Below are 22911 nucleotides of genomic sequence, written 5' to 3'. Positions count from 1 at the left end.
GGAGGATCTTGTCAATGATCTCAAGGCAGCTGGGACCATAGTCACCAAGAAAACAATTGGTAACACACTACGCCGTGAAGGACTGAAATCCTGCAGCGCCCGCAAGGTCCCCCTGCTCAAGAATACATATACACGCCCGTCTGAAGTTTGCCAATGAACATCTGAATGATTCAGAGGACAACTGGGTGAAAGTGTTGTGGTCAGATGAGACCAAGATGGAGCTCTTTGGCATCAACTCAACTCGCCGTGTTTGGAGGAGGAGGAATGCTGCCTATGACCCCAAGAACACCATCTCCACCGTCAAACATGGAGGTGGAAACATTATCCTTTGGGGGTGTTTTTCTGCTAAGGGGACAGGACAACTTCACCGTATCATTTGGCGGGGCCATGTACTGTCAAATCTTGGATGAGAACCTCCTTCCCTCAGCCAGGGCATTGAAAATGGGTCGTGGAAGGGTATTCCAGCATGACAATGACCCAAAACACATGGCCATAGAAAATTTGTTGAGGGAGCTCAAGGTTCGAGTTGCCAAACGTCAGCCTCGAAACCTTAATGACTTGGAGAAGATCTGCAAAGAGGAGTGGGACAAAATCCCTCCTGAGATGTGTGCAAACCTGGTGGCCAACTACAAGAAACGTCTGACCTCTGTGATTGCCAACAAGGGTTTTGCCACCAAGTACTAAGTCATGTTTTGCAGAGTGGTCAAATACTTATTTCCCTCATCAAAATGCAAATCATTTTATAACATTTTTGACATGCGTTTTTCTGGATTTTTTTGTTGTTATTCTGTCTCTTACTGTTCAAATAAACCTACCATTAAAATTATAGACTGATCATTTCTTTGTAATTGGGCAAACGTACAAAATCAACAGGGGATCAAATACTTTTCCCCCCCACTGTAAATACAAATTCTTATTTACAATGACGGCCTACCCTGGCCAAACCCTGCCCTAACCCGGACGACGATGGGCCAATTGTGTGCCACCCTATGGGACTTCTCACCACGGCCAGTTGTGATACAGCCCGGGATCGAACCGGGATCTGTAGTGACACCTCTAGCACTGCAATTCTGCGCCACTCAGGATCCCATTGATACATTGATAGGTGTGGTTTCTGTCACACTGAGTAGGTTATCTGCATGGCATGTGGTCCTTGGGTGTAGCTACAGAGGTTGGCAATGTGATATGCCACACAGGTGGGTTGGTAGGTATATGATGTAGCCTATAGATGTACCTAACTCAGTTCTAAGAGAGACACAATTAAACCTCTTCCTGAGTCTATCCACCAATGGCTATGTCCTTTGGCTGATACTGACCGGAGCCGGAGGGATGTTGGCCTCAGAGTTCTTTGCTCTCAACTTGGCTGTATCTGAGATTGTCTACTGCCTGTGTGCTGTCTTTGTCTTTGTTTCCATACACCTCCGTATTCCCCCTGTCCTAGCTCTAGCAGCATTCTTTAGTGGTTTTCTACTCCCGGCCGCCCCCTTTTCCAGTGCTGTATATGTTTTGAGCGCTACCTGGCAGTGGTCCACCCTGTGGTCTTCCTGAAGTAGAGTCCCCTGAGATACAAGGTGGGGTGTTCTGCATTGGTTTGACTGGTTGTGTTTTTTCATTACCTTGTTTTCTTTCTGCTTGCATTTTGTATTTATATTGTGTGCATTTTCTGTAGTTCAGGGCTCATCTGTAAAAGAGACCTTGGTCTCAGTACTGTATGACTCACTAATAAAATAAAGGTTAAATAAATAATGTAAATGTAATAGTGAGATGGGATGACCCACATTTTTTCAATAAATATTTGTGCTGAACTACTCACTTTTCCAGCCAGAGGTCCTGGGCTGGCGTGGTTACACGTGGTCTGTGGTTGTGAGGCCAGTTGGACGTACTGCCAAATTCTCTAAAATGTCGTTGGAGGCGGCTTATGATAGAGAAATTAACATTAAGTTATCTTCCTGAAGTCAGCATGCAAATTGCACAAAACTTGAGACATCTATGGCATTGTGTGACAACACTGCACATTTTAGAAAGGCCATTTATTGTCCCTAGCAGAAGTTCCACCTGTGTAATAATCATGCTGGTTAATCAACTTCTTGATATGCCACACCTGTCAGATGGATGGATTTTCTTGGTAAAGGAGAAATGCTCACTAACAGGGATGAAAACTATTTTATGCCCAAAAGCTTTTTGTGAGTATGGAACATTTCTGTGATGTTTTATTTCCACTCATGAAACACCTTACATGTTGTGTTTTTATATTTTTGTTCAGTATACACTGTGCAAGTTAAATTGGTTTCCATCGCATTTTAAACTTTACTGATGGTTTTGACACAACAAATGTTGCGTTATATAGCGAATGTGCCCACTCTGGTCGTGGCACGTGCACTCTAGCCCACATCTTGCAGATAGTGAGGGTATAGCTTACATGAGATTATTATGGATAAGAGCTTAATTATTTTTGTCAAAACGGCAGCCAAGCATCGATCATCATTTCACCAGAATAAGACCCTAAATATTTATTAGAAATGTCACGGCCGCTGTTGTAAGAATCGGACCAAAATGCAGCGTGGTTTGGGTTCATCATCTTTATTACATGAACTGGCAAAAAAACAAACAATAAAGAACAAAATGAACGTGAAGCTATGCAGTGCTCAAGGCAACTATACACAAACAAGATCCCACACCCAACAGGTGAGAAAAAGCTGTCCAAATATGATCCCCAATCAGAGACAACGATAGACAGCTGCCTCTGATTGGGAACCATACCAAGCCAACCTAGAAATAAAGAAACTAGAATGCTTACCCTAGTCACACCCCGACCTAACCAAAATAGAGAATAAAGGATCTCCAAGGTCAGGGCGTGACAGGAAAGGAGTATCAAGCTCATCACAGTGCACTTTCACCACCATGAAGTACACCATAATTGATTTAATCTGTAGCCTAATATACTACATGCTTTACCGAGTCGTAGTGGGAGGACCATATCATTGCGTGACTTCAAGTTTACTTCGATATGATGGTTATTATATTAATATTTGCGCATAAAGACGGTTCCTCCATTTCTCGCATAATTAATTTTACAGACACACCTTGTCTTGTCTATTGTTTTGTCCACATTTGGAAAGTTTACCAACGTATGTTGTTTCCATCAGGCCTGTCGTAACATTTTTCTAACATGTACTTTACTCACATAGAAAGGCTGGATGGAAACCTTGTAATTAAGTCCAAGTATATATTTTTACACTACTGCTACTCTCTGTTCATCAAATATGCATAGTCACTTTAACCATACCTACATGTACATACTACCTCAATAAGCTTTGCTACTGTTATTTTCAAATGTCTTTTTACTGTTGTTTTATTTCTTTACATACACAAACAAACCTTTTTTTCACACTATTGGTTAGAGCCTGTAAGTAAGCATTTCACTGTAATATCTACACCTGTTGTATTCAGCGCACGTTACAAATAAACTTTGATTTGATTTGATGTATAACTCCTCCAGTTGGCCAGTCCACTGCTAGAGTTGCATCGTTCAGGTTTGATGTAAAAAATGATGGTTTGACCTCAGCTGTCATCTCTATCTTCCAAAACCATAGACCACGTCAGCCATTATCCCATATAATTACATCTAGAACACACATATATATATATATATATAGGATCTCTGTGCATTCCCCTCTCTAGGATGCCAATCTTTGATGGTTGTGACTAGATGTAGTACAGCTACGACCAGAAGTGACTTCTCGTAGCAGGTTAGGAGAGCATTTTAGCTAACCTTAACCGCTTTCCTAACCTTAACCTAAGTCTCCTAACCTGTCCCATTAATTATCCTAACCTTCTGCATAAATTCTCCTCACCTGCTACAAAAAAGTAACTTCTGGTTGTAGCTGTACTCCTTCTAGTCCAGGGATGGGCAACTCCAGTCCTATGGGGCATGAAAAGTATGACACTTTCACCCCAGCTAACACACCTGACTCCAATAATTCACTAAACATTATCTTCAGATTAGAATACAATTAGTTGAGTCAGCTGTGTTTGCTAGGGATGGGGGAAAAGTGCGACACCACTCTGCCCAGCTTGGACTGAAGTTGCCCATCCCTGCTCTAATCAAAACCATCTTAGATCTCTGTCATGATGTCCTGCATTTCCTGTCTGGTGATGGCCTAATGACCCACACCTGTTTGCCTCATTTCCTGATCTTAAAGTTGTACTCCAGTCTCCTTTTCACCTCTAACACCTGATTTACTTAAAAGGCACACCTCAATAGGTGGTTGAGGTATGTCATGACATTGCACAAGTGGGGGGGCTTTCCTATTTTGTTCTCTATTGTTCCTCAAGTAAGGGTGGATGCCGACGACATCACGGATTCCCATCAGACCAACTCCTTGAAGTTGTGTCTAATAAAAACTTTGTGTTACTACTTTACTGTATTTATACTTGGGATATCTTATCACCAATAAAAGATCAAAAATCATTGGAGGACGTTTTTAATTCTGCAGTACGCCCCGGGTAAACCAAGATATGGCCCCCTCTAGTGATGGGAAGTTAGTGCTAATTTTGGGTTGGAGTTAAACTCTACAAGTAGACCTGGGTTCTTCCTTCTAAACAATAAAATGCATTCCTTGTAGTAATCACTGATCTAATAGGGATTGTATAGGTGAACGCAGTAGTACAACTATTCTATAAACACAAACGTGTCGTGTGAAAGACTTGAGTCTGAGGTGAAGTTGAGGTGAAGTTGAAGCAATAGCTTTAATACCGAATTCTAGGTACATGCAGTCACATTCAAATATGCCAGATGCAGGAGAAAGTCCCAATCTCAAGATCAATATATAAAAGTATGCATGTATCATTACACTCATGATTACCGTAATTTCCGGACTATTAAGCGCACCTGAATATAAGCCGCACCCACTGAATTTAAAAAAAGATATATATTTTGAACATAAATAAGCCGCACATGTCTATAAGCCGCAGGTGCCTACCGGTACATTGAAACAAATGAACTTTACACAGGCTTTAACAAAACACGGCTTGTAACAAAAATAAATAGGCTTTAACGAAACACGGCTTGTAACAAAAAATAAAAAATTTGCAGTAAGCTTTAGTTGTCTTTTTGCACTGAGTCAATTCCTCACGCTACTGTTTCCAACGTCTTATCATCGACTCATTAAGACCAAGCTCCCGTGCAGCAGCTCTATTTCCTTTTCCAACATCCAGATCAATCGCCTTCAACTTGAAAGCTGCATTTCTCCGTGTCTTTGCCATGATGAGGGTGACAAAATGACTACCGTAATCAGAATGATGGGAAGTTTGAGAGTGCTCAATTTAATCTAAACAGTAAACAAAAAAGTTGTTTGACCTTAACCCGTTCGGCAATTTCATTGGTCTAATGAAAGCTTCACGCCGCCAAAAAACTGAGCACGTCACAGAATGTGTTTTTTTGGAGAAAAAAAAAATTAAAGCGGGAAAAATCCATATATTAGCCACGTCATTGTTTAAGCCGGGGTTCAAAGCGTGGGAAAAAAGTTGCGGCTTATAGTCCGGAATTTACGGTATTCAGGTTCTTTCTCTCTGCTATTACATCTGTGTGTTATTTGTTACACAGGATGATAGAAAACAATGATTTACTTCAGATATTTTAAGTTGGGTTAGCAGATTCCGTTAGATTCAGCATTTAAAGCAGGTCACTCAATGGTATGATTGTAAACAAATGATGAGTTCACCTGTCATCAAGGGCAAATCAAGTCCTATCCAAATACAAGGAAGTCCTATCCTAATATTATTTCCCATACCACTTTATCATGAATGAAAAGTCATGTGATTTGCAGTATAGTATTGTGGTGCTCTTTCCCCTATTCTTCAGTACTTCATGTCTTGTTCTATTGTCACATGCCTAATGCCATCCCACAGTTTTTTTTTTCTGATGACACCACCTCAGAGGATGCTACACAAAGAGATCAAATAGCGCCAATAATTGTTTGTGAAGTCGTTTTGTCCTTCAGCTAAACATCTGGCTGATGCAAAGGTGGCTGCACCTAGGATGGCTTGTTCTTTCTTTAGGAACTCTCCATATTTTGCCTTTAGTTTCTCCTCCTCCCTGCGCACCTCCTCTTCCTTCTCTTTCAAGATCCTCTTCGTCTCCTCTTCAATCGCCCTCTCAGCCGTTTGGAACATCTCAGTGGTGTAGTGGCTTCCTCCATTCATCGTGAGCATCTTGTTTATCTTCTCAAGCAGCTCAGTGACCTGGGAGCGATTATTCTTATCTCTGTTGTTGAAGTCATGATACCGCCCACCGCAGTTGGCAATGACATCCTGAAGATCTGGACAGGCACGCAAAAAGTCTTCAATTGTTTGTTCTTCTTCAAACTGGTCTGCTTTTGTGAAGAGGACCATGATGTATCTTGCTGCATCTTTTCCAAAGAATTTCTGAATCATCTCCACTGCGTCTTTCTCTTCCTATGTGAATCTAACCAAAGCAATCACTACAAGGAACACATGGGGCCGAGGAGCAGAGAAGGGGATGTACTTCGCAATCTTCATCAGGGTCTCCTCTTGCGATAAGTTAGTGTCAAACAAGCCTGGAGTGTCAACAATAGCAACTTCTCTCCCATCCACCTCCCCTCTAGCCTTGTCACACTCTATTGTCAGAGAAGCAGGGGTGAGAATCAACAACTTTTTACCCCAGGATGGTGTTTGCTGTTGCACTCTTCCCAACACCAGTCTTCCCAAACAGAACAATGCTCAGCATTTCCTTTAGCTTTTTCTGCACTGTTGGATGACAGACAAACATTATTGTTACTTTTTTCCTTGAAATCAGAATCAAACATGTTTGGTCTGTAGAATCTAACTGTGTACAAATTAGCAATGGCTATCTATCAATTGAACTGTGTGAATGCAACTGCAACATGAACTTGTAAACTATAATCATTATTTTTGATCAAAGAGACAAATAAGAGACAATAATCCTGTGCATTCTGCAATGAAATATAAAATATCACATAAATAATTAACGTATCAAAACTGACTAACCATTATTGTTGAATGCGGTTTTAACACGTCATTACACATACCCACCAGGTGGTGCAGTACTGAATACGAGTTAGTGGTGCGCAGGTCAGCTGTTTTTTCATCCACACCCGCCTGCAATTGCTAATAACCCATCTGCAACTGCCCGACTATATGTGAAAAAGTGAAAATCTGAGGCCCACACCCAACCCTAACCTGCAAACATAGTAAATGCGCTATAGGCTATAGTCAAAGCCTGCAGATCGATTTTTCAACAGGGAGTATATTACTTTTTCTTGTTGCCTGATTTAGATAGGTGTCTGCTCATAATTTCGGCCATTTTGGTAGGGTCTTTAGTCAAGTTAGTCAACTTGTCTATAATTAGATACATGTAGCTTCTCTTTTGTCATTATATGTTGCCCTAGAAGACTTGCTCAACAGAATAATGTAAAAGATCGATAGAATGAACGCTTCATTCTAGTTGACATCGGTAGTTTTCTCTTAGCGACTGGGGAGAAAATACAATAAAGCAAAAAATTAATGGGAAGGAAAAATAAAGCTGTGAAAACGAACCCAACCCAACGTGTTTCTGATAAAATGTCAGTTCGGCTTCGATGCATATTTTATGTGGTTGAAGTACTATCAGCTTTATTATGCTTTTATGCTGAAGACCCACCTCTACAGATGGTATCTAACTGAGCATTTCATTCTCTCAAGACGCATAAATAAATCAATTATATTTCTACACTCCTGTTCCCATGTACAAATTTAGCCTACATTTGGTGTTTATTTTACTACTTAATTCTGCAGGAGTTATTATTATACCTATAGCCCTATTCACACAGGACTATTATCACCAGAAAACGTTGCTTATGTATGTATTACCCCAGAATGTCCATTTTTCCAGACGACAATTCGGACACTATTAGTTTGACCCCTGTAATTTTTTCTTTTTTCCTATAAAATAGCACTTATGACAGAAACCTGGAGGTTTTTTTCTAGGGGTGAAGATATTTCAAGAAGGCTGGGCAAAATCAGGATACACTGATAAAACTCAATTTTGGTTCCCAAGTTTGTAAACCATACCAAAACATATTTGGTCATGTTTGGTAAAGTGTCGCGAGTGGTGACCCGTCACTCGCGATGCCCCAAATACCCTGAGCCCACCTGTTTAGCTAAAAATATATTTACAGTAGCAGTCAAAAGTTTGGACACACCTACTCATTCAAGGATTGTTATTTATTTGTACTATTTTCTACATTGTAGAATAATAGTGAAGACATCAAAACTATGAAATAACACATATGGAATCATGTAGTAACGAAAAAAGTGTTACACAAATCAATATATATTTTTTATTTGTGATTCTTCAAAGTAGCCACCCTTTGCGTTGATGGCTGTTTTGCACACTCTTGGCATTCTTGGATCACTCCAATATGGTATCACAATACCAGATTAATCGGTGAACTAGGTAAGGTCCAAACAGAGAGCAAAGTCATGTAGGACTGAGCTCGGGGCAGTCATAGTTGCTATGTCCATCCTTCCCCTCTCAGGGAAGCGGAGGCAACACCCGCCTCATCGGCGGGGGCAACAAGTTGCTAGACGATACCCAACTGGCCGAGGTGCAAATGTTATTGAGGGGAGCTTCTCGGAGCAGTGCCCATGATGTAGCAACTCCTGTAGTAGAATGTGCCACTACAGCAGAGGTCAGAGGCCGGCTGGCCAGCCGATATTCTGTAGTAATAGTGTCCACAATCCAATGTGATAGTCTTTGTTTCGATAGGCTATGGCCCAGAAACTTTTGTCATCAAACATCTGGCATTATGTGGATTTATGGTGCTTTCAAGACAACTGAGAACTCTTTAAAAAAACAAGGTCGAATCATGACATCAGTGATCTTCAGGTCGGAGTTCCCGACTTGGAATTCCGAATTGGATGACTGTTCAAAACGTATTTTCCCAGTCGGAGCTTGTTTTTTTGCAAGTTCACAGTTCTTTTGAACTCACTGAAGTCTTATATTTCCCAGTTCAGAGTTTTCAGTGGTTTTGAATGCGGCAGAAGTCATGCTGGATTGACAGCATGGCCAATGTATTCAACCTTTTCTGGCCCATGGTGTTGATTGTGAATGTTTATTCTTTTAAACTTGGAAAAGAGACCCTTAAACCCGGACTTGGACCACACACCCTCACCACGAATAGCAGGCTAGTGATTGCTTTGCAATGCTTGCAGTAAGACACTGATTCCTTCCAAACCACTCACTTTTGAATTTGCAATTTCCAACTTTTTGTGTAATGTTTATGTCCAATGGCCAATGAGCACCGATGCGTTTTATCTATAATGTCTCTTCATATGACAAGGATTGAAAAGGATTTGCCAGTAGATTGTTGACTTGATTCATGATGATGACTGCTAGTCTAGCTTGGCCTAGCCATTCAACGTGGGAATGATTCAAGTGCAATGGTCAAGTGCGGCCGTTTCCCATGACCGAATGGCGCTCTCTGGTTGAATTTTATTTTTTAAATTTCAATCATTTAATTTAGATTAAGGTTAACCACATTACAGTGATTTTGAGATACAAAGACGATAATATAATATATATATTTTTGTACAGATATGTAGTATTTGTTTTTCAGGATTTTGCAAATTCTCCTGCAACCCTATTTCCATATCAGGCTACTCCACATGTGGTCGCGACCCTTAGTTTGGGAACCGCTGAGCTAACTACTGGAACTACAGCAGTGGCGGTCAGTGCCGTTTATGATGAGGGAGGATTCTTTCTTTTTATGAGCATGACCTTATTTCTATTACAGCATGTTGGATGACTGTCATTCATATTCCATTCTACAATCATGCAGTAATGTTACAGTGTATAGGCAGTAAGCAGTTACACCGGCGGCCCTCAGTGGCAATAAATTAATAAAACCAAAAGCTTACCTTGACTTGAAGAGTTCCAGCGTTGCGCTGGATAGTCATAGCCAGCTAGCTAAAATAGCATTCCTCTGTTTGAGCAACTAAACTAAATCAGCTGCATTTGCTAGCTAAGTAAGTGAAAATGAAAGTGATAAAAATGATAATCTCTCTCTCTCTAGCTTCTCCTTCGTTTTTTAAGAAATTAATTTGTTTAAAACTGTTCCAACTATTGTCTTTCTTTCTCTTTGAGTCAACTACTCACTACATGTTATGCACTGCAGTGCTAGCTAGCTGTAGCTTATGCTTTCAGCACAAGATTTATTCTCTGATCCTTTGATTGGGTGGACAACATGTCAATTCATGCTGCAAGAGCTCTGATATGTTGGAGGACATCCTCCGGAAGTTGTCATAATTACTGTGTATGTCTATGGAAGGGGGTGAGAACCAAGAGCTTCCTAGGTTTTGTTTTGAAGACAATGTACCAAGAGGAGGACTGCAGCTAGCTGTCCTCCGGCTACACCATGGTGCTACCCTAGAGATTGCTGTTGAGGCTACTGTAGTCCTTCATTGCAAAACAGTGTGTTTTAATCAATTATTTGGTGACAAATGAATATATTTAGTATAGTTTTATGTAACAAGGATAACTTTTTCAATGTTAAAAAAAATATATATATTTATGAAATTCACTGACGAGGATGGTCCTCCCCTTCCTCCTCTATGGAGCCTCCACTGAACTACGTACTACTTTTTTTTGCAAAAATAAAATCAAGTATGGGTGTAGAAGACAATCATTTCCTTTCAGCATTTTTAATTCTATGACTGATCAAAACTATTTATCTCATTGCTCTCTCTTGAAGATATATGGTGAGCAATATGTTGGAACATCAAATCGCAATAAAATCACAGTATCGAATTGCAATACATATAGAACTGGATATCTAAGACTTGTGGTGCAAGACTCAGGAACAGTCACACCCTGATCTGTTTCACCTGTGTTTGTGCTTGTCTCCAACCCCTCCAGGTGTCGCCCATCTTCCCCATTATCCCCTGTGTATTCATACCTGTGTTCTCTGTGTTTGTCAGTTGCCAGTGTTTATGAACCTCTGCCTGCCCTGACCCCGAGCCTGCCTGCGGTCCTGTACCTGCCTGACTCTGACCTGATCACAAAACTCTGCCTGTCCTCGACCTGCCCTTTGCCTGCCCCATGTTTACAATAAATAATCTGAGAACTGTACTATCCGCCTCCAGTGGCTGCACAGAGAAAACAACGCTCGTAAATAACAACCTTTGCTGGCTTAAAGTAATGTTCAAGAGCATCAAGAATAGCTGTCGCGTTACCTTGCTGAGCTGCTTTTAGGTTCAGGTTGTGTTTGTATACGTGTCGGCATTCAGCTCCCATTATAGTCCTCAAAGGGGCAGCTACAGTACTACATCATGATCCTTTTCCGGAAGTCTCGTGGCCAGTGACAATTTTAGCATGTAATTCTTGGTGGGGGGAAAAAAGTGGGATGCATGCCAGAAAAGCCACTACACAACACTAAACAATACATTAATTGCACTATAACAGTTACAAATGGTGCCCACAAACTGTTAGGGCCTACATAAAGCTGTCCCAACAGCAGTCCCAACACCTTACCACTGCTACACCTGGCTATCAGCAGAGACTTGTCTGGCAGAGAAACAGTTCATTCAGCCTCATTTACTGACTTTTAAAGAAACATAGCTTATATGGTTGACTTGCTTAAACAAATGTGGTTTCTAATGACAATTGAGATGTACAAAAAAAAATATGGAATAAGGGGAAGACAAGCAGATAAGAGGCAATCCGTAATTTCGATTAAGACATAGTCAGTATATGTCACGGGTACTTAGGGCAGGAGGAAGGAGTAGAGTCAAATGCAGGAGATATCGTCCAGTAGCTCGAAGTTCATTCACACCCAAACACTAGGTGATCAAAAGGCACTGGGAGTGCACAATACCCAAAAGGGAAACAGGTAATCCACAAAGGGAAAATCACGCACGGGGCGCAGCCCGGCGAGAAAATAAATCCTCCAATATAAAAACGATAGAGAAGACACGGCCACAGCGTAAACCCGCTGACAAACAAACAATCCCGCACAACACACAACCCCAAAGGAACAAACTAAATACCCCCCCACTAATGACTGAAATGACAACAGGTGCGGACCTAGACAGACAAAACACAATGAACACAGAAACACAGATCGGCGGTAGCTAGTAGACCGGCGACGACGACCGCCGAGCGCCGCCCGGCCGAGGAGGGGCATCATTTTCTGTGGATACTGTGACAGTATAACTATTTGTTTAGCACTTTTGAAATGTACAGCGACAGAATTCAGAACACGGGCCGTTCTTACAGTGTTCTCTCTGTACACCAAGTCAGAACTGTAAGATAAATAAAGGGGGCATATAAGCAGACAATGAAAGCTCTTAAAATATTTAAAGATTACATTTCTCTAAAAGGTTATAGGCTACATGTGCACCACCAAGTCAAAACAGTAGGTGAAATTAAGAGGGGTAAATAGACCAAATTAGGCACATGGGCTACTAACATCTTACTTACTACACAACATAGACTGAGTTTTACTTTTTTAGCTACAGTATACATATCTCCCTGGCATATTACATCATTTATGCAGCAGCATACAATACATCTTTGGACTCACCTTGTTGTGCTGTGCTCACTTGAACAGGAAGGTGGCGTGGCGGTCATTCGTGGGAAAATTTGTTCATCAAAGTCTGGAATCTCTGGATTTATGGTGCTTTTAAAACAACTGGGAAGGTTGAATCATGATGACGTCATTGATCTTCAGGTCATAGCTCTAGAAAGAGGCGGATTTACAATTCCGAGTTGGATGACCGTTCAAAGCGTATTTTCCCAGTCGGAGCTAGTTTATTCCCGACTTCCCAGTTGTCTTGAACTCACAACGTCAAGTTTTCGCAGTTCCGAGTTGACGCAACACAAATCATGCTTCATTGACAGCATGGCCAATGTTGAATGTTTATAATTTTAAACTTGGAAAAAAGCCCCTTAAAACCTGTTGGGGCTCGGGGGCAGTATTGAGACATTTTGAAAAAAATATGTGCCCATTTTTAACTGCCTCCTACACCAACTCAGAAGCTAGGATATGCATATTATTAACACATTCGGATAGAAAACACTCTGAATTTTCTAAAACAGTTTGAATGGTGTCTGTAAGTATAACAAAACTCATATTGCAGGCAAAAACCTGTGAAAAATAGATTAAAAAAAAAATGTGAATTTTGTGACTGTACTATTTAGTGTCATTGTTTTATAGATACCATAGTGAGAAAGGATTAATTTCGCAACACCTACGGCTTCCACTAGATGTCAACGATCTTTATAAAGTTGTTTGAAGCGTCTATGATAAACAGAGAGCAAATTAGAATGCAAGGAAGTTGACATGTCATCACTTCATTTTTTTGCGCCTGCGCATAAATCTGAGACGCGTGAGTTTGTCATCATTGTTTATCTAGACATAGGATAGGTTGTGTGAAAATATTACTGATGTTTAACGTTAAAAATGGACCAAAAGATTAATGCTAAACAACGTTTGACATGTTTGGACGAACGTAAATAGATTATTTACTAGGTTTTTTTAGCTTTTCGGCGTGATTTTACACCCCCCCACCACGTTTTGTGGGAGCATAATGAACGCTAAGTACTTGGTGTTATTTGGACATAAATTATGAACTTTGTCAAAAGAAACCACATTTGTTCCGGACCTGGGATTTCTGGCAGTGCCTTCTGATGGAGATAATCAAAGGTAAGGGGATATTTACAATGTTATTATCGATATTAGATGATGCTAACTGTATAGCATAGCTTATTGTTCTTAGCATAGCACCCCGTTTATTGCAAAATGTGATTTCCCAGTAAAGTTATTTTGAGATCTGGTCATTCGGTAGCAATTACGAGATGATAATATATTATTCTTTGAATGACAATATTATAATTTACCAATGTTTTCGAATAGTAATTTTGTTATGTTCACCGGAAGCATTTCAGAGAAGAAAAAAATCTGAATTTCACGCTACTGTAAAATGCTGTTTTTGGATATAAATATGAACTTGATGGAACAAAAAATGCATGTATTGTATAACATAATGTCCTAGGAGTGTCATCTGATGGAGATTGACAAAGGTTAGTGCATAATTCTAGCTGGTTTCTGCTTTTGGTGACGCCTGACCTTGAATTGAAAATGGATGTTTGTACTTTTGTGGCTATGTACTGTCCTAACATAATCTAACTTTATGCTTTTGCCGTAAAGCCTCTTTGAAAATCGAACAATGTGGTTAGATTAAGGAGATGTTTATCTTTTAAATTGTGTAAAATAGTTGATTGTTTGAGAAATTGAAATTATTAGATTTTTGATGTTTTGAATTTCCAGCCTTGTTAGCAATCCCGACTCGGGGTTCATTGCTAACCTGTAGCCCCAACAGGTTATCCCAGATTTGGGACCACACAGCCACTCCACTGAATAGCAGGCTAGTGATTGCTTTGCAATGCTTGTAGTTACCCACTGTCACTGATTCCTTCCAAACCACTCAATGTTGAATTTACGATTTCCAACTTGTTGTGTAATGTTTATGTCCAATGGCCGATGAGAACTGATTTTATCTGTAATTTCTATCTTCATAAAAAAAAGGATTAAAAAGGATTTGCCAGTAGATTGTCGACTTGATTTATGATGATAACTACTAACTAAGATTATGAAAGTATGATGTTGACATGATCAGTCCAATCAAAGCTACTGTACATATAACGTGATTTGACGTCATTTTATCTGTGGCCAATGACCTTGAGCCTTCTTGGATGGGCACTTCTAATGTAACTCTATGGCAGCACCCAAGGGCCTAGAATTTTATAGCTCTACCCTTACACTTGGAGGTGACGTAGTGTCCGTATTTTCCACTGTCTTGCCCCACCACCACAGAAAGCTCTGAGCTGGGCTGAAACACCTGCATTTTGGAGCTGCCTTTCTCAAGAAATCAAAAAAGAGACCATGTTTTTTATGCGGTTTTATTAACTCAATGATATATATTTTTTACATTGTCTGCAAACTGATATGTGATACGTATTAATGACAAAATAACATGCAAAACAGGCAAGCCCCCCCACTCCACAATTGTTTATTATTATTATTATTAAATGTGGGGCTCAAAACAGGTGGGGCTGCCCCAACTGCCTTGAATGACGGGTCGCCACTGCTCATGGCTAGTGCATAGTCCTCCCATTCACCTCTGAACGTATCCCAGTTCGTGCTCAAATCTCCTGAGATTCATAGCGGTGGGAGGGGAAATGTTCGCTGCCATGTCTATCCGATGTTAACAACACTGAAGCTAAATGCTAACTAGCAAACTCACTGTAGCTAAGGTGAATTACAGAGTGTAATGGCTGTGATAGAAGGAAACTGAGGATAGATCAACAACATTGTAAACTGAACAAAAATATATACGCAACATGTAAAGTGTTGGCCCTATGTTTCACCAGCTGAAATAAAAATCCCAGAAATGTTCCATGCCCCCTCAAATTTTGTGCACACATTTTTTTACATCCCTGTTAGTGAGCATTTCTCCTTTGCAAAGATAATCCGTCTATCTGACAGGTGTGACATATCAAGAAGATGATTAAACAGCACGATCATTAAACATGTGCACCTTGTGCTGGGGACAACAAAAGGCCACTTTAAAATGTGCAGTTCTGTCATACAACACAATACCACAGATGTCTCAAGTTTTGAGGGAGTGTGCAATTGACATGCTGACTGAAGGAATGTCCACCAGAGTTGTTGCCAGAGGATTTTATGTTAATTTCTCTACCATAAGCTGCCTCCAACTACGTTTTGGAGAATTTGGCAGTATGTCCAACCGGCCTCACAACCGCGTTAACCATGCCAGCCTAGGACCTCCACATCCGGCTTCTTCAAATGCAGGATCATCTGAGGGGGGGTGGGGTCGGTGCTGAGGAGTATTTCTGTCTGTAATAAAGTCCTCATTCTGATTGGCTGGGCATGACTCCCCAGGCTGTACCACTGCCCAGTCATGTGAAATCCATAGATTAGGGCTTATTGAATTTATTGCAATTGATTTACAGTTTACATACACTTAGGTTGGAGTCATTAAAACTCGTTTTTCAACCACTCCACAAATTTCTTGTAACAAACTACAGTTTTGGCAAGTCGGTTAGGACATCTACTTTGTGCATGACACAAGTCATTTTTCCAACAATTGTTTACAGACAGATTATTTCACTTATAATTCACTGTATCACAATTCCAGTGGGTCAGAAGTTTACATACACCACGTTGACTGTGCCTTTAAACAGCTTGGAAAATTCCTGAAAATTATGTCATGGCTTTAGAAGCTTCTGATGGGCTAATTGACATCATTTGAGTCAATTGGAGGTGTGCCTGTGGATGTATTTCAGGGCCTACCGTCAAACTCAGTGCCTCTTTACTTGACATCATGGGAAAATCAAAAGAAATCAGCCAAGACCTCTGAAAAAATATTGCAGACCTCCACAAGTCTGGTTCATCCTTGGGAGCAATTTCCAAACGCCTGAAGGTACCACGTTCATCTGTACAAACAATAGTACGCAAGTATAAACACCATGGGACCACGCAGCCGCCATACCGCTCAGGAAGGAGACGCATTCTCTCTCCTAGAGATGAACGTACATTGGTGCGAAAAGGGCAAATCAATCCCAGAACAACAGCAAAGGACCTTGTGATGATGCTGGAGGAAACAGGTACAAAAGTATCTATATCCACAGTAAACGAGTCCTATATCGACATAACCTGAAAGGACACTCAGCAAGGAAGAAGCCACTGCTCCAAAACCACCATAAAAATATACGGTTTGCAACTGCACATGGGGACAAAGATCGTACTTTTTGGAGAAATGTCCTCTGGTCTGATGAAACAAACATAGAACTGTTTGGCAATAATGACCATCGTTATGTTTGGAGAAAAAAGGGGGAGGCTTGCAAGCCGAGAACACCATCCCAACCGTGAAGCACGGGGTGGCAGCATCATGTTGTTGGGGTGCTTTGCTGCAGGAGGGACTGGTGCACTTCACAAAGTAGATGGCATCATGAGGACGGAAAATTATGTGGATATATTGAAGCAACATCTTAAGACAACAGTCAGGAAGTTAAAGCTTGGTCCCAAATGGGTCTTCCAAATGGACAATGACCCAAAGCATACTTCCAAAGTTGTGGCAAAATGGCTTAAGGACAACAAAGTCAAGGTATTGGAGTGGCCATCACAAAGCCCTGACCTCAATCCTATAGAAAATTTGTGGGCAGAACTGAAAAAGCGTGTGCGAGCAAGCAGGTCTACAAACCTGATCCAGTTACACCAGCTCTGTCAGAAGGAATGGGCCAAAATTCACCCAACTTATTGTGGGAAGCTTGTGGAAGGCTAAGCGAAACGTTTGACCCATGTTAAACAATTTAAAGGCAATGCTACCAAATACTAATTGAGTGTATGTAAACTTCTGACCCACTGGGAATGTGATGAAAGAAATAAAAGCTGAAATAAATCATTCTCTCTACTATTATTCTGACATTTCACATTCTTAAAATAAAGTGGTGATCCTAACTGACTTAAGACAGCAAATCTTTACTAGGATTAAATGTCAGGAATTGTGAAAAACTGAGTTTAAATGTATTTGGCTAAGGTGTATGTAAACTTCCGACTTCAACTGTAAATGTAGATCGCAAAATCCATTTAAAACTAACATTTTATTTTTCACTGTTTGTAAATGCTGACCAAGAAGGGTTTATTCAACAGAGAAAAGGACCCGAAAATAAATCTCAACTATTTCATAATTGACGCATCTAAGAAAGAAAACTCACCCGTTTTTTTTTTTTATGTAGTTCTAGTATATCATGGATAAATTGAATTTTCAGTTTTTACATCAGAAACAGACTGATAGATTTGCAGATAAACTTGTGGTATAATTACTTTTTCAAAATTAATACTACCATTCTGTTTTTGGTTGTATTGTTTATGACAATGATATTACTAGAATGATTACTCAGATTTTCCCTCCATTTTATTAGTTCCAATAAAGGCTGAAGCTGATTACACACGTTTGTCTGCACTGTTAGATAATAATAAACGCATCATTTAAATAAGTGACACATTTGACTTGACCTGGTCAGGAATAACTCTATCCATAACACATTCCACACAGCACAACATATCTTCAATCATAATACATTGTGGTTGTGTTATGTATTCCTCAAAGATTAAAATGATATTTAATTGAATTAATCAGATCTGATGATTTACAACTAATAGTGCCACTAGTACTACTATAATATGGGAAGAGGCTACAACTAACAAAGACTGAGCAAATGTCAGAGGACACTTAATTCATCTTCGAATACACATTTTGGTCTCTTTAGAATTCTGTATCTACAAATTCTGTATCCTTGTATACAACTTGATAAATAACTTGTATTTCTTCTAGCATGTCAAGAACATAATATATTAGTTTTGGCTAGCATGTAGTATCACCAACCAACTCTGTGGTTAACAAGTAGGCCTACAGTAGCAACACCAGCACATCATCAGTCACATGTAGGATATCTTCATGGCATGTGGTCCTTGGGTGTAGCTACAGAGCTTTGCAATGTGATATGCCACACAGGTGTGTTGGCAGGTATTTGATGTAGCCTATAGATGTACCTAGCACAGTTCTAAGAGAGACACAATTAAACCTCATCCTGAGTCTATCTACCAATGGCTACATCCTGTGGCTGATACTGACCGGAGCCGGAGGGACGATGGCCTCAGAGTTCTTCGCTCTCAACTTAGCTGTATCTGAGATCCTCTACTGCCTGTCTTCATCTTTGTCTACATACACCTCCCTATTCTCCTTCTCCTAGCAGAATTCTTTGATGGTTTTATTAACCCAGGCCGCCCCCTGTTCCAGTGCTGTATATGTTTTGAGCTCTACCTGGCAGTGGTCCACCATGTGTTCTTTTTGAAGTACAGATCCCTGAGACAAAATGTGGGGTTTTCTGTATTGGTTTGGCTGGTTGTGATTTTGTTTTACTATTAAGCTTGCAAAGCACCAAAATGTTTTATATTGTGTCTTTGGGTGAAATTCTGGTCTTCAATTCATGTATGTTATTCTGCTGCCTCAGTTCTCAGGCATCTGAAACAGACTGGACCAGGGGAAGGGGAGAGAGAGAGGGAGGGGACAAATAACATGAAGATGAGGGTGTTAAAGATCATTTTGATTATTCTGGTGTCTATGATGGCGAACTACCCCCTATGGTCTCTGAGGGAGAGTTGATACCCCCAGTTTCACCTGATAGAGGGCCAATTGTAACCTGTTTGTTTATAACTGTTAGGAGATAGCTTGCAACTGTTAGGGGATAGCTTGTAAAGAGGATGGTAGTTGTAGATGTGCTGGCAAAAATATGTATGTGTTTTGATATGGGTTGGAATATTCCAGTAACTTGACCAAAACGATTCTCCATAAATCCTGGTGAGAAGATTTCTGCAATCAGGAGGGAATAACAAGGAAATCCAGAATTTTGCAACACTAGGTTTGATTAATTCCCTCTTATCCTGGAAGATTCTTGCTTGTGCTTCACATTGCATCTTTTTGTTTGTATTTAACAGTGAGATAACACCCAAATGTTTATTTTATGTTGTTTTTTATGGCGACATCTATATGAACACAGTTGCCACTTCATTAAAGCCGTTAAATGCAGTTTATCATTGCGCACTGTGCTTTATTACGGGTGACAGTTTTAGTACTCATCACTGCATTCTCTACCAGAAAGTTGGTTGGACCTCTTTGACATTGCGCAAGTTGATACATTGCTAGGTTCATTTATAAAGCTATTTTACAAAAAGTCCCACTGTATCTAACATCTTTACTAAACTTTAGACATAGGAGTTACCACACCCAGTCTCAGGGATGGTTAACTCTGGAAATTCCTTTGGTCTTTACTGAGTTCGTGAAAGAATCTTATTCATGAAAGAATCTCCCAAATGTTCTTAAATGTGATGTCTTGGTGCCTCTAGTGCAATTCAGAAAGCTCTTTGAGGACCTTATTACTGATAGTTTTTTACCGTGCTGTTAGGGTTGAACTGGCTATTTGTATGCATAACCTTTATAATATTCCGGGGAAGCTATGCTACAATATTAAGTACATAAACTATGGGTGAATCAACTGTTGAAGACAAGAAGAACTACAACCGGCAACAGGAAGTGCGTCACGACGCTGGGATCAGCCTGCACGCCGACGACAGGAGGAGCAAGTTTAAACCACGCTCCTCCTCCCTCGGACAGGCCAGCATTGAGCGGGAACTATCTCTGTTAGAGTATAAAAGAGAGAACAATAGAATGTGACGCCCTCTTCTCTGTTTTGCCCTGCGAGGTAAAACAGCGAGACCATATATATACGAACCACACATATACCACGCACGTGTTTGCATTAATTAAAGTACAGCTAAATCAGAAGTTACTATGTGCTGACTATTTTGTTCTGTTACCAGAAACGAACTGTCGCAACATTAACAGTGGTTTTCTTTCTGTTTGTATTTATATTTTCATATGTGTATAAAACATTTAAATGTAATAGTGAGATGGGATGATAAGACGCCCATTTTTTTCTTTTTAATCCTTCAAATCCAGTAAATGCTTGTGCTGAACTACTCACTGTTACAGCATGCCAGTGGCCATTGAAGGTGAGCATTTTCCCACTGAAGTCAGTTACGACGCAGAACTGCAGTCAGGTCAAGACCCTGTTGAGGACGACGAGCACGCAGATGAGCTTGCTCGTCGTGGCTGGTATCAGACAATCCTGCAGGTGAAGAAGCTGGATGTGGAGGTCCGGCAGTTATGAGGCCAGATGGACGTACTGACAAATTCTCTAAAACAACTTGAGGCTGCTTATGGTAGAGAAATGAACATTCAATTATCTGGCAACAGCTCTGGACATTCCTGCAGTCAGCAATTAAATTGCACAAAACCTGAGACATTGACGGCATTGTGTGACAAAACTGCACATTTTAGAGTGGCCTTTTATTGTCCCCAGCACAAGGTTCACCTGTGTAATAATCATGCTGGATAATCACCTTCTTGATATGCCACCCCTGTCAGGTGTATGGATTATCTTGGCAAAGGAGAAATGCTCACTAACAGGGTGAAAACACTTTAGAGAAATAAACTAGAAATTAGCATTTTGTGAGTACGGAACATTTCTGGGATCTTTTATTTCAGCTCATGAAACATGGGACCAATACTTTACATGTTGTGTTCATATTTTTGTTTAGTATACAACTGTACAAGTAAAATTGGTTTCCATCGCATTTTCAACTTTACTGATGGTTGACACAAATGTTACGTTATATAGCGAATGTTCCCACTCTGGTCATGACATGTGTCCTCTAGCCCACATCATACAGTGCAGGTATAGCCTACATGAGATTATTGATTAGAGGGAAATTATTATTTGTCAAACAGCCAAGAATCGATCATCATGTCACCAGAATAAGACCCTCTATATTTATTGGAAAGGAGCATCAAGCTCATCACAGTTCAATTTCACCACCCTGTGAAGTTCATCATTTATTTAAATTGTAGCCTAAACTGCATGCTTTCCTGAGTCGTAGTGGGAGGACATGTCATTGCGTGACTCCAAGTTTACTTCGATATGATGGTTATTATATTAATATTTGCTCATAAAGCCATTTCTCGCATAATTAATTTTAGACACAGAAAGATCCCACCTTGTCTAGCGTATATTGTTTTGTTGACATTTGGAAAGTTTCTAAATGTTTCCAGCAGCCCTGTCGCGATTTTTTTTATCCAACCTAGTTAATGAGTCCAAGTAGGACCCCTCCAGTTGGCCTGTCCAATTCACTGCTAGGATTGCATCATTCAGGTTTGAAAGGTGATGGTTTGATCTGTCATCTCTATCTCCCAATATCATAGACCACTTCAGCCATTGTCCCATATAATTACATCTAGAATTTATAGGAGCTCTGTGCATTCCCCTCTCTAGGATTATGGTGGAAAATTTCAAGATTATGTTATAATACTTTTATTGCATCAAATGGTTGTTTTATGCAACAGAATAGAGTATCCTGTTAACTAGTGTGTGTTCTACTGAGGATGGGCCTCTGGGAGATAACACTGACAGAGGAGATTTACCATGTCTTTCGGGTGGTAAAACCTAAAGAGCATTCCAGAGCATGAGTTAATGTTTCTGTTCTATACCTTAAACTATCAAAATAAAGAAAGTCGCACACTGCATGTATAATCTCCCAACAATTTAATGGGTATTTACCAACGTTTCAGCATCACTGTGCCTTCCTCAGGGTAATGTCATGAATACTTGAACAAGGTTATGTTGACACACAGTGCAATTAGTGTAATCAATGACAGTGGTGAGGGGTGTGTCGTAATGATTAAGTGAATTAAAATGTATTAGTTAAACTGTTTAAAAAATAGTATATCACATATTAAATATATTATGCTATTGTTATCATATAGAAACATAATGGTATATTGTACATCATATTAGCGTCAACATACATTATTGTTTCATTCATTTTCACATAATTTCGAATTTCATTTTTGTTACATGTAATATTGGTTCAACCTTAATATATAATGAACATCATCAACAGGGGGAACATATTAGGTGTACGCTAATAAGATGTACAAATCATTTTTCAATTTATAAGACTTGTTCATAAAGGAAAATGTGCTCATAAGAAGGGCCTGAGATCAAAGTCAATATTCAGACCACTAGGGGTCAATGTTTTTAGGTAGGATATCCAGTAAGCCTCCCTTTGTAGTAGTAGGATCTCAAAGTTACCTCCTCTCCTTGGTAGAGCAACATGCTCAATGCCTGTGTATTTGAGGGAGGAGATGGGATGGTTAGCTTCAACAAAGTGAGCTGCTACTGGATAGTCA

The 22911-nt window shown here is 40.1% G+C and overlaps 1 pseudogene; it reads right to left on the bottom strand.

Annotated features, from left to right (window-relative positions):
• Window positions 1-6748, bottom strand: part of LOC106602529 (GTPase IMAP family member 4-like) — a 50335-nt pseudogene extending 43587 nt beyond the window's left edge.
• Between the last annotated feature and the right edge of the window lie 16163 nt (window positions 6749-22911).

The sequence above is a fragment of the Salmo salar genome, chromosome 04, assembly GCF_965601325.2.
Source record: "Salmo salar chromosome 04, fSalSal1, whole genome shotgun sequence".
NCBI lineage: Eukaryota > Metazoa > Chordata > Actinopteri > Salmoniformes > Salmonidae > Salmo > Salmo salar.
Note: the sequence above shows the minus strand (reverse complement) of the source record. Positions and strands in the feature narration are given on the sequence as shown.